This window comes from Symphalangus syndactylus, chromosome 17 (genome assembly GCF_028878055.3).
Source record: "Symphalangus syndactylus isolate Jambi chromosome 17, NHGRI_mSymSyn1-v2.1_pri, whole genome shotgun sequence".
In the NCBI taxonomy this organism is placed as follows: Eukaryota; Metazoa; Chordata; class Mammalia; order Primates; family Hylobatidae; genus Symphalangus; species Symphalangus syndactylus.
Genome location: NC_072439.2, coordinates 21,313,664 through 21,326,279, shown reverse-complemented (window position 1 = coordinate 21,326,279; position 12,616 = coordinate 21,313,664).

The window sequence follows — 12,616 nt, the reverse complement described above, 5'->3', positions numbered from 1 at the left end:
AGGCAGAACTTGCAGTGAGCCAAGATCGCGCCACTGCACTCCAGCCTGGGTGACAAAGTGAGACTCCGTCTCAAAAACAGAGAAACAAACAAACAAACAAACAAATAGACCCCAAACTATTATTTTACTTCTGGGGGCGAGAATTCCAAAATCAGCTTCACTGGGATGAAGTCAAGGAGTCAGCAGGGCTGGTGCCTCCTGGAGCCTCGATAAGAGGATCCATTTCCTCGCCTTTTCAGCTTCTGGTCGCCCCTTTATTCCTTGGTGTGAAGCCCCTTCCTCCATCTTCAAAGCACATCACTCCAGTCTCTGCTTCCATCCTCACATTGCCTCTCTCTGACTCTTCCTGCACTCCTCTTTTTTTTTAAAATTAATCATGCCCCATTATTTTAAATTATGTACAAAGACCTAACATGTCACCCAGGGACCACTTCACCCACTGCTTTATTTAGCCGCCAGTCTGTTCGGCTATGGTGAGGGTTTGGTGTACACATTACTTCATCACCTAGGTAATAAGCGTAGCACCCGATAGGTAGTTTTTCAGTCCTCACCCTCCTGCCATCTTACCCTCAAGTAGGCCCTGCTGTCTATTGTTCACTTCTTTGTGTCAATGTGTAGTCAATGTTCAGCTCCCACCTATAAGTGAGAACCTGTGGTGTCTGGTTTTCTGTCCCTGCGTTAGTTCACTTAGGACAGTGGCCTCCAGCTCCATCTATGTTGCTGCAAAAGACATTATCTTGTTCCTTTTTATGGCTGTGTAGTATTCATGGTGTATATATACCACATTTTCCCTTTCTTTCTTTCTCTCTTTCTCTCTTTCTTTCTTTCTTTCTTTCTTTCTTTCTTTCTTTCTTTCTTTCTTTCTTTCTTTCTTTCTTTTTCTTTCTTTCTCCCTTCCTTCCTTCCTTCCTTCCTTCCTTCCTTCCTTCCTTCCTTCCTTCCTTCCTTCCTTCCTTCCGTCCTTTCTTTTCTTTCTCTTTTCTTCTTCTTTTTTTTTTTTTGTGAGACACAGCCTTGCTCTGTTGCCCAGGCTGGAATGCACTGGTGTGATCTCGGCTCACCACAACTTCTGCCTCCTGGGTTCAAGTGACTCTCCTGCCTGAGCCTCCCAAGTAGCTCGGAAAACAGGTGTCCACTACCATGCCTGGCTACTTTTTTTGTATTTTTAGTAGAGACGGGGTTTCACCATGTTGGACAGGCTTGGTCTCGAACTCCCGACCTCAGGTAATCCACCCACCTTGGCCTCCCAAAGTGCTGGGATTACAGGCATGAGTCACCATGCCCAGCCCACATTTTCTTTATCCAGTCTACCACTGATGGGCATTTAGGTTGATTCCACATCTTTGCTATTGTGAACAGTGCTGCTGTGAACAAAGGTGTGCATGTGTCTTCATGGTAGAATGATTTATATTCTTTTGTGTATATACTCAATAATGAGATTGCTGGGCCAGATGGTAGTTCTATTTTAAGTTTTTTTAGAAATCACCAAACTACTTTTCACAGTGGCTCTTGGCTTAAATTTGGAAGCAGAGGTACACTCCCTTTACACCTGATTTCTTAACTTTTTTCCTCCTTGAGCAGGTAATGTGTTGACACTATCCAAAATTCAAAAGATACAAAATGATGGAAAGTGAAATTTCTTCAACCCAGTTTCCCTTCCGAAGTTGATACTAACGTTACCAGTTTCCAGGGTATTCCATACACAAATACACAAATAATAACTTACTATATCCACTGTATCTGTCAGGTTGGGTTGGAATTTTTTTCTTTTTCTTTTAAGACCGTCTCACTCTGTCTTTCAGGCTGGAGTGCAGTAGGTAATCTTGGCTCACTGTGACCTCTGCCTCCCGGGCTCAAGTGATTCTCGTGCCTCAGCCTCCTGAGTAGCTGAGATTACAGGTGTGTGCCACCAAGCCTGGCTACTTTTTGTATTTTTAGTAGAGACAGGGCCTTGCCATGTTGGCCAAGCTGGTCTTGAATTCCTGGTCTCATGATCTGCCCACCTCAGCCTCCCAAAGTGTTGGGATTACAGGCGTGAGCTCCTGGCCACTGTGCTGGGTATTCTATTTGCCCTAACATCTCCACTCTCCACCATGACCTGTCTTTTAGAAGGGTGGCCTCTATAAACTGTACCACCCATGGTCCCTTCACCTCTACATTAAAAAAAGCTTTGGGTTTGGCCAATGGAAGTTTGAGAGAAGAGCAATGTCAGATTATTTTGCTTGGCTGTGTGAAAGCAGTGGTTGTATTCCTTTGCCAGAAACCATGCCCTCTGCTGGGGGCTCTCTTTTACCCCTGTACAATCAGTCTCGGTTTCAGAAACTACTCCCTCTCACTGCACCTTTCCACCTAGGGATGATGGTGGCATCTCCTTATTGTAAGCCATAGAGTGCTTCAGCGTCTTGTAGGTTGCTTTCACACTGCCCTCCACTTTGTAAAAAGTCCCTCCATTGGCCAGGTGCGGTGGCTTACACCTGTAATCCCAGCACTTTTGGAGGCCGAGGCGGGTGGATGACGAGGTCAGGAGATCGAGACCATCCTGGCTAACATGGTGAAACCCCGTCTCTACTAAAAACACAAAAAATTAGCCGGGCGTGGTGGCGGGTGCCTGTAGTTCCAGCTACTCGGGCGGCTGAGGCAGGAGAATGACATGAACCCGGGAGGCGAAGTCTGCAGTGAGCCGAGATCATGCCATTGCACTCCAGCCTGGGTGACACAGCGAGACTCCGACTCAAAAAAAAAAAAAAAAAGTCCCTCCATTAAGCACTCATATTTTTCTGCTGGGGTTCTGATGGACCAAGTCTATCAAATGAATGCATCATAATTTAACCAATATCTTGGTGCACATTTTGGTTTCCCATTTTTCATTATGTAAACAGTTCTTTGATGAATCTAGGTGATTTTGCACACTTTCATGTACATCGTAGGAGACATTACTAGAAGTGGAGTTAACTGAATCCAAGAGTATGTTCTTTTGTAATTTAGACAAAAGCATTCACATTACTGTCCTCTGAAGCTGTACCAATTTACAATTCCACGAACCGTAACTGAGAGTAAGGATTGCTCTGGGAGGCTGAGGCAGGAGTGGATACCAGCCTGGGCCATATAGCGAGACACCATCTATACAAAAACACTTAAAAAATGTTCTACTACTAGGGTGTGGGAGAATGCACCTGTGGTCCCAGCCGCTTGGGAGGCTGAGGTGGGAGGATTGCCTGAGCCAGGGGGTCAAGGCTACAGTGAATTATGATTGCACCACTGCATTCCAGCCTGGGAGACAGAGCAAGACACTGTCTCAAAAAGACAACCCATCCCAAACAGCCAACAAAACAAGAGGCCATGATTTCACACCCAGTGATCTTAATAGCTGAAGTTTTGATTTAGAGACTGTGGTTTTAACAGCTGCTAAATTCCTTATGTTGAGGAACCACTGAGTCAAAGGTTTCAGCCTCTTTCCAAGGGGGAGAGCACGTGGACAATTACCGTCTCATGCAGGCATTTGGTTTTATGGACTTACATGCTTGTTACAAAACCAGACACAGCTTTGGGGCTTCTTATTACCTTCCCCCAACCCGTCCTTGGTAGAAGAGTCAACAAATGACATCTAAGCTGCCAATACATATTGGAAAATGTTTGAAACTTGAGATCTGTGGTTTATTATGAAACACGCAGTGCCCTGCAGTTTGAATTTCTTCCCAGTTGGTCTTAGTACCCTGTCTGCAGATTGAGGGGAAAGGGCAGGAAGAGGAGTAAGTGTAGTTAAGAGCATAGCCTCGGCCGGGTGCAGTGGCTCACGCCTCTAATCCCAGTACATTGGGAGGCTGAGGTGGGTGGATCGCTTGAGGTCACGAGTTCAAGACCAGCCTGGTCAACATGGTGAAACCCCCATCTCTACTAAAAATGCAAAAGTTAGCCAGGTGTGGTGGTAGGTGCCTATAATCCTAGCTACTCAGGAGGCTGAGGCAGGAGAGTCACTTGAACCCAGGAGGCAGAGGTTGCAGTGAGCCAAGATTGTGCCACTGCACTCCAGGCTGGGTGACAGAATGAGACTGTCTCAAAAAATAATAAAAATAAAAAAAATAAAAAGAAAAAAGAAAAAAGCATAGCTTCTAGAGTCAAACACATCTGACTACCACATCTGTGCTAGGTACTTTCAGTGGTTGAACCTTAATGGTTCTGACTTTCAGTTTGCTGACATGTCAAATGTGCATGATCATAGAACCTTTATCACAGATTTGTGAAGACTGCATAGCATACTCCATGAAAAGTTCTCCTTAGCACAGCATCAGGCACAGGGAACCTCAACACCTTGAAGCTGCTGTTTCTATTTCTAGGTCCCTAAGATCTTCCTTGTCCTCCTTATGGCTCCCCCCTTGATCCTCCATATTTATTCCTTTCTTGAAAATTAAGGGTCCAGGAAGAAGATGATATCCTGGAGGCCAAGCCCACACAATTAGGACATGTGGTGGACATTTGCCTGTTCTTACACCCACTGCTGCTCTTCCTCTGCTTGTCTATCACAAGGGGCTGACACCTGCACACGAATTCTGTCTTAAGGGAGACTGTGTAGGGGGCCATTTGGGTCCATTAGGAAAGGGTTTTGAGGTCAGGACATGGGTATTTGGTGTACATGGGAGTTTGGCGGCCTCTATTGTAGGAGGCTTTGGAAATGTGTATTGTTGGGAGGTCCTGAGGGAGGAAGTCTGGGAATAACATGGAGATTCTAGGCTGCGGAGGAAGATGTATCATGGCTGTTGGAGGATTCTGGGACCTTACCTTGGTACCTTGGTAATGAGGAAAACTTCAGCTTTATTTTTATTTATTTATTTTTGAGATGGAGTCTCACTCTGCCACCCAAGCTCGAGTGCAGTGGCGCGATCTCAAAATACCAAAAATTAGCTGGGCGTGGTGGCAGGCACCTGTAGTCCCAGCTACTTGGGAAGCTGAGGCAGGAGAATCGCTTGAACCCGGGAGGCAGAGGTTGCGGTGAGCTGAGATCATGCAGCTGCACTCCAGCCTGGGCGACAGAGTGAGACTCGGTCTCAAAAAAAAAAAAAAAAAGAATGTTCAGCCCTCAGCTGCTCAGCCAGTAGTCATTCTTTTCTCAGTAGCTATTTTCTCCTCAGCTTTGTGGAGTCTTTCCCTTAGCCTGTGCAGCTCTGTATTCAGCCAATGATTTGAGGCCACTGTAAGCAGCTCTTTCCCTTTGGAGCTCTTTTTGTAAGCAAAAATTCAGTTTCTTATGTAAGAAAACCGAATTCCCCTTGAGGAAGAGAAAGAGCTGGAGTCCTTTAAAATTAACTGCCTGTTTTTCTGCGGCTAGTGAGCCTTATCTCACCCTTTGCCAGGCATTGTGAAGACTCTGTTTCTCTAGCTGTGCAGCTGCAAGGTCACTAGACAGATAATCTCAAGTCATAAAACATGCTGTTCCTTGAAAAGTAAGAAATGATGTAATGCATGTCTCAATTGAATAAGTGTCTTTGTTTCTCACTTAGTTGTATGCTTCCCCCTGCACAGATCTCCTCCTGCCCCACGAAATGCTTAAAAGGTAACTGGACTCTTTGTTCGGGGCTCAGTCTTTTTGGATGTTGATCTGACTGGGCTGGTGCACCTAAATAATAATCAGAAATCCTCCTCAACCCCTCAGTCTCTCTGATTCCTAAATTATCTCACTGCGAAGGCAGGAGAATTGCTTGAGCCCAGGAGTCTGAGACCAACCTGGGCAACATAGTGAGACCCTGTCTCTACAAAAGATTAAAAAAATTAGCCGGGCATTGTGATGCACGCCTGTGGTCCCAGCTACTTGGGAGGCTGAGATGGAAGGATCGCTCGAGCCCAAGAGGTCCTGGCTATAGTGAGCTATGATCACACCACTGCCTTCCAGCCTGGGTGACAGAGCAAGACTTTGTCTCAAAAAAAAAAAAACAAAAAAAAAACAAAACTTGGGCTGGGCATGATGGCTCATGCCTGTAATCCCAGCACTTTGGGAGGCTGAGGTGGGTGGACCACCTAAGGTCAGGAATTCAAGACCAGCCTGACCAATGTGGTGAAACCCTGTCTCTACTAAAAAATACAAAAATTAGCCATGTGTGGTGGTGTGCACCTGTAGTCCCAGCTACTCGGGAGGCTGAGACAGGGGCCTAGGATTAAATAAGGAGTTTTGGCAAAACCAGGCTAGAACTCCAAAACCTGCTACATAAGTACTCACCAGGGTTGCTAGTTATTAGTATTATTACTTTGTTGTTATTTTTAGGAGTGGAGCAGGTTGTATTTGTATCTTACATCACAGGCTCTGGTCAGATTTCAATTAATATCACAGATAGGATTTAAACATTTAGTCCATTTACGTAAATTCAATGTTATTATTCATAAGTAAGAACTTAATCTTGCTATTTTGTTGTTTTCTGGTCTTCTCTTTCTTCTTTATTTCCTTCCTGTCTTCCTTTTAGTGAAGGTGATTTTCTCTGGTGAGATGATTTAGTTTCTTGCTTAATTTTTTGGTCTATCTGTTGTATGTTTTTTATTTTGAGGTTATCATGGAGCTTGTAAATACTATCTTTTAACCTATTATTTTAAGCTGATAATAATGTAACACTGTTTGCATAAACAAACAAGCAAGTAAAAAGAAAGCTAATAAAGTCTCTGTTCCTTAACTTCATCCCCCAACTTTTAAACTTTTGCTGTTACTATTTATATTTTATTTTGTTAAGTCTTGAAAAGTTGTAGTTATTATTATTTTTTGATTGGCTAATCATTTAGTCTTTCTACTTAAGGTAAGAGTAGCTTACACACCATAGTTACAGTGTTATAATATTCTGTGTTTTTCTGTGTACTTACTATTACCAGTGAGTTTTGTACCTTTGCAGGGTTTCTTATGGTTCATGGACATCTTTTTCTTTCTGATTGAAGTACCCTTTAGCATTTCTTGTAGGGCAGCTCTGATGTTCCTATCCTTCAGCTTTTGTTTGTCTGGGAAAGTCTTTATTTCTCTCTCATGTTTGAAGGATTTTTTCTCCAGATATACTATTCTAGGGTAAAAGCTTTTTTACTTCAGCCCCTTAAATATATCCTGCCACTCTCTTCTGGCTTGTAAGGTTTCCACTGAAAAGCCTGCTGCCAGACATAATGGAGTTCCATTTTATATTATTTGTTTCTTTTCTTTTGCTGCTTTTAGGAGCCTTTCTTTATTCTTGACCTTTGGGCGTCTGATTATTAAATGCCTTCTTTGGGTTATGTGCTTTGCGTTCTCTAGCTTTCTTGCACTTGAATATTGATATCTTTCTCTAGGTTTGGGAATTTCTCTGTTATTATAACTTTGAATAAGCTTTTTACTCCTATCTTTTTCTCTATGTCATTTTTAAGGCCACTAACTCTTAGACTTACCCTTCTGAGGCTATTTTCTAGATCCTGTAGGCAGGCTTCATTGTTTTATTTATTTATTTTTTTGTCTCCCTGACTGTGTATTTTCAAAAGCTTGTCTTCAAGCTCACCAATTCTTTCTTCTGCTTGATCAATTCTGCTGTTAAAAGACTCTGATGCATTCTTCAATATGCCAATAGCATTTTTCAGCCCCAGAATTTCTGTTTGATTCTCTTTAATTACTTCAATCCTGTTAAATTTGACTGGTAGGATTCTGAATTCCTTCTCTGTGTTATCTTGAATTTTGAGTTTCCTCAAAACAGCCATTTTGAATTCTCTGTCTGAAAGGTCACACATCTCTGTTTCTCCAGGATTGGTCTCTGGTGCTTAATTTAGTTCATTTTTTAGGTCACGTTTTCTTGGATGTTCTTGATGCTTGTACATGTTTGTCTGTATCTGGGCATTGAAGAGTTAGGTATTTATTGTAATCTTTACAGTCTAAGCTTATTTGTACTTGTCCTTCTTAGGAAGGCTTTCCGGATATTTGAAGGGACTTAGATGTTGTTATCTAAATTTTTTGTCACTGTAGCCACATCTTCCTTAGGTGGCACCCCAAGCCCAGTAACATTGTAGCTTTTGCAGTCTTGTAGACGTACTGCCTTGGCGGTCTTGGATAAGAACTGGAAGAATTCCCTGAATTATCAGTTAGAGATTCTTGTTCTCTTCTGTTCTGTTACTTCCTCCCAAACAAACAGTCTTCCTCTCTCTCTCCCCTCTGCTGCCTGGAACCTGGGGAAGGGGTGACATCAGCACCCTTGTGGCCACTTTCACTGGGACTATGCTGGGTCAAACCTGAAGCCAACAGCACTGGGCCCACTGTAATCGCTGTCTGGACACTGCCATTGTTCACTCAAGGTCCTAGGGCTCTGCAACTATCAGGTGGTGAAGCCAGCCAGGTTTTTGTTCTTCCTTTTGGGGTGGTGAGTTCCTCCAGGCCCCAGGCAGGAAGAGAGATGCTGTCCAGGAGCCAGGATCTTAGCAATCTACCTGGTGCTCTTGTCTATTGCAGCTGAGCTGGCACCTAAGCTACAAGACAAAGTCCCTCCCACTCTTCCCTCCTCTTTCCGTAAGCAGAGAAGTCTCTACCTATGGCCACCACTGCCGCAGGCCCATAGAGAGTACTGCCTGACTACCACTGATATTCACACAAGGAATAAGGGCTCTTTGGTCAGCTTGTGGCAAATGCTTCCAGGCTTAGGACTTTCCCTTTAGGGTAGTGGGCTTCCATCTGGCCTAGTGCAAGCCTAGAAATATTGTCCAAGAGTCAAGGCCTGAAATCAGAAACTCCAAGCATCTGATTGGAGCCTCTACCCCACTGTGGCCACACTGGTACCTAAGCTGCAAGACAAAGTACCCTTTACTCTTTCCTCTTCCCTTCTTAAGCAGAGGAGTCTCTCCCCATAGTCACCGTAGCTGGGAATGTGCCGGGTTACACCTAAAACCAGTGCATCTCTGATTCTCACTGAACACCCATGGTGAGTACTGTCAGGGTATTGCTGCCAATTTTTCAGAGCCCCAGGAACTCTTTATTCAGTAGCTGATGAATCCTGCCAAAACTGAGCCCTTCCCTTCAAGGCAACAGGTTCCCTTCTGACCAAGGTGTGTCTAGAAATGTTATCCAGGAGCTAGGGCCCGGAATGGGGCTTCAGGACTCTGCCTGGTGCCTTACCCTACTGTAGCTGAGCTGGTGTCCAAGTAGCAAGACAAAGTGCTCTTTCCTCTGTTCTCCTCAGGTGAAAGGAAGGAGTCTTTCCTGGAGCCATGAGTTACGTTGCCTAGGGCTGGGGGAGCAGTGGTGCAAACACTTTCTTGGCTGTCCCGCTGGTGTTTCACTAGGTTGCATGTCCCCCAAGTATACTAGGCTCCAAGCGCAGCCCAGCACAGGCATTTTCCCAGGAATTGCAGTCCTTGTGCCCTAGATTGCCTTTCAAGTTCATTTAGAACCCCAGAGCACTTTAGCCCACGGTGTTGACACTTGCTAGAAGGCAGGTTCTGATTGCCAGGATGGGTGATTCCCCTCTGGCTATGTCTGGTCTAAATGCACTGCCCATGGGTGCTGGCTGAGTTCTTCCTGGTGCTGCTTTCCACTGTGACAGGGCAGCACTGAGTTCCAATGCAAAGTCGCACAATCACTGTGTTCTGCTTCCCCCAAAACACGGATTCATTCTTTGCACCATGTTGCTGTTGCTGGGGGATAAAGGAGAGGTGGCACTGGCAATTCAAGTTGTCTTTCCTATATTCTTCAGTGCTTCTTTCAGTGATACAATGTTAAAACCATGTACTGTGATCATTCACCTGATTTTTGGTTCTTATGACAGTGCGTTTTTGTGTGGATAGTTGTTCAATTTGTTGTTCATGCAGGGAGGATGATTGGTGGAGGCTTCTTTTGGCCATATTGCTCCACCTCCACCGGACTGACTATTAGCATTTCAAAAAAAAAAAAAAAAGTAAGAGATGAGGTCTCACTATGTTGCCCAGGGTGGTCTTGAACTCCTGGGCTCAAGGGATCCTCCTGCCTTGGCCTCCCAAATTGCTGGGATTATAGACATAAGCCACCATGCCTGGCCATGTTAACGTGTTTTGTTATCAAGTACTGGCTCCTTTTTGTTTATCAGCTCTTTCCTCAGTTTCTCTCTCTCCTCTTGCATTTTACTGTAAGCAGCAAGATGTAACCAGGCTGAGGCTGGGTGCAGTGGCTCATGCCTGTAATCCCAACACTTTGGGAGGCCAAGGCAGGTGTATCACTTCAGGTCAGGAGTTCAAGACCAAGCTGGTCAATATGGTGAAACCCCGTCTCTACTAAAAATACAAAAATTAGCCAGATGTGGTGGCAGGTGCCTGTAATCCCAGCTACTCGGGAGGCTGAGGCAGGAGAATTACTTGAACCCAGAAGGCGGAGGTTGCAGTGAGCCAAGATCATGCCACTGCACTCCAGCCTTGGCGACAGAGTGAGACTCTGTCTCAAAAAAAAAAAAAAGAAAAAGAAAAAAACAACAACAAAATAAACCTGTAACCTTTTTCCTGGAAATCTCCTCAGCTAAACATCGAAGTTTATGTAATTTTACAGAAAGGCTATTGAAAAATAGCAAATGCAAAAAGGGCACTCTGGCCTTCCTTTTTCTTCTTGGAAGCAGGAGATGAAAGTCCCATGTGAGAAGTGGCTTCTCTGTACTAGGAGGAAAGAAATGTTCTCGTCATCAGAAGTAGGGAGCCAAGGCTGAGGCAAATCTGCAAAAACAAACATTGTTAAACTAACCCTGACTTTTCCTAGTCAAATTTCTGCAATTAACTGTTCTGGTCCAAGGCCCTTTGTCTTGCCACAAACTTACTGTCTTCTTCCTTGCACTATCTTTGGATTTTTTGTGTTGTTCTTTTTTTTTTTTTTTTTTTTTTGAGACAGAGTCTCACCCTGTCACCCAGACTGGAGTGCAGTGGCACGATCTTGGCTCACTGCAAGCTCTGTCTCCCGGATTCACGTCATTCTGCTGCCTCAGCCTCCCGAGTAGCTGTGACTACGGGGGCCAGCCACCACGCCCGGCTAACATTTTGTATTTTTTAGTAGAGATGGGGTTTCACAGTGTTGGCCAGGATGGTCTTGATCTCCTGACCTCGTGATTTGCCCGCCTCGGCCTCCCAAAGTGCTGGGATTATAGGCATGAGCCACCGTGCCTGGCCTCTTTTTATAATTTCTAAAGATGAACATTTAGTATATTAATTTTCAGACATTTCTATTTTTCAGTATGAAAATGTAAGGCTACAAATTTATCTCTATTTAAAGCTCTTGCTAACTGCACAAGAATAAATCAGAAACAGTGATTCTTCCCATTTTATCCTTTTTCAAAAATTATTGTTTTTGAAATAATTCAAAATTATTCAAAATGAAAAATTATTGTTTTGGTTATTCTAGTTTTTTTCATTTTTCTTCTTTTGTCTTTCCAGATATATTTTCAAATTAGCTTGTATAATTCCACAAAAAATCTTTCTGGGATTTTATTTTATTTATATATTTATTTTTTTTTTTTGAGACGGAGTCTCGCTCTGTCGCCCAGGCTAGAGTGCAGTGGCGCAATCTCGGCTCACTGCAAGCTCCGCCTCCCGGGTTCACGCCATTCTCCTGCCTCAGCCTCTCCGAGTAGCTGGGACTACAGGCGCCCGCCACCGCGCCCGGCTAATTTTTTGTATTTTCAGTAGAGACAGGGTTTCACCGTGGTCTCGATCTCCTGACCTCGTGATCCGCCCGCCTCAGCCTCCCAAAGTGCTGGGATTACAAGCGTGAGCCACCGCGCCCGGCCTTTTCTGGGATTTTATTGTCTTAAACCTGTAGGCCAGTTTGGGGAGAGCTGGATTCTTTATTATATTGAATCTTCCAATTCATGAACATGGTCTCTCCATTTATTTACATATTAATTAATTTTTTCAACATTTTGTAGTTTTCAGCATACAAGTCCTGTGCAAGTGCTGTTAACTATTAAGTATTTAATTTTGTGAGTAACTGTAAATGATATTGTGTTTTAAATGTTGATTACCTAGGACTCATTGCTAGTATATGAAATTTAAAAATGATTTGTTTTCTCCAAGATGCAGTCTTGCTCTGTTGCCCAGGCTGGAGTGCAGTGGCACAATCTCTGCTCACTGCAACCTACGCCTCCCAGGTTCAAGCACTTCTCCTGCCTCAGCTTCCCGAGTAGCTGGGATTACAGGTGCACACCACCATGCCAGGCTAATTTTTGTATTTTTAGTAGAGACGAGGTTTCACCATGTTGGCTGGGCTGGTCTTGAACTCCTGACCTTGCGATCTGCCTGCCTCAGCGTCCCAAAGTGCTGGGATTACAGGCGTGAGCCACCACGCCCGGCCTGAAAAATGATTTTTATAGTGATAGTTTAGTGATTTTGTTGAACTCACTTATTAGCTCTAGAAGGATTTCTTTGGTAGGTTCCTTGGGATTTTTCTACACAGAGTACCATGTCATCTGCAAGTAGGGATAGTTTTATTTTTTCCTTTCCAATACGAATATCTTTTATTTCCTTTTCTTGGCTTATTGTGCTGGCTAGAACTACTAGTTCTATGTTGAACAAAAGTGGTAGGAACAGACATCCTTGCTTGTTCCTAATTACAGGAGAAAAGCATTTAGTCATTCACAGTTAAATATAATGTTAACTATTGGTTTGTTTATTTGTTTGTTTGTTTTTGTGAGAC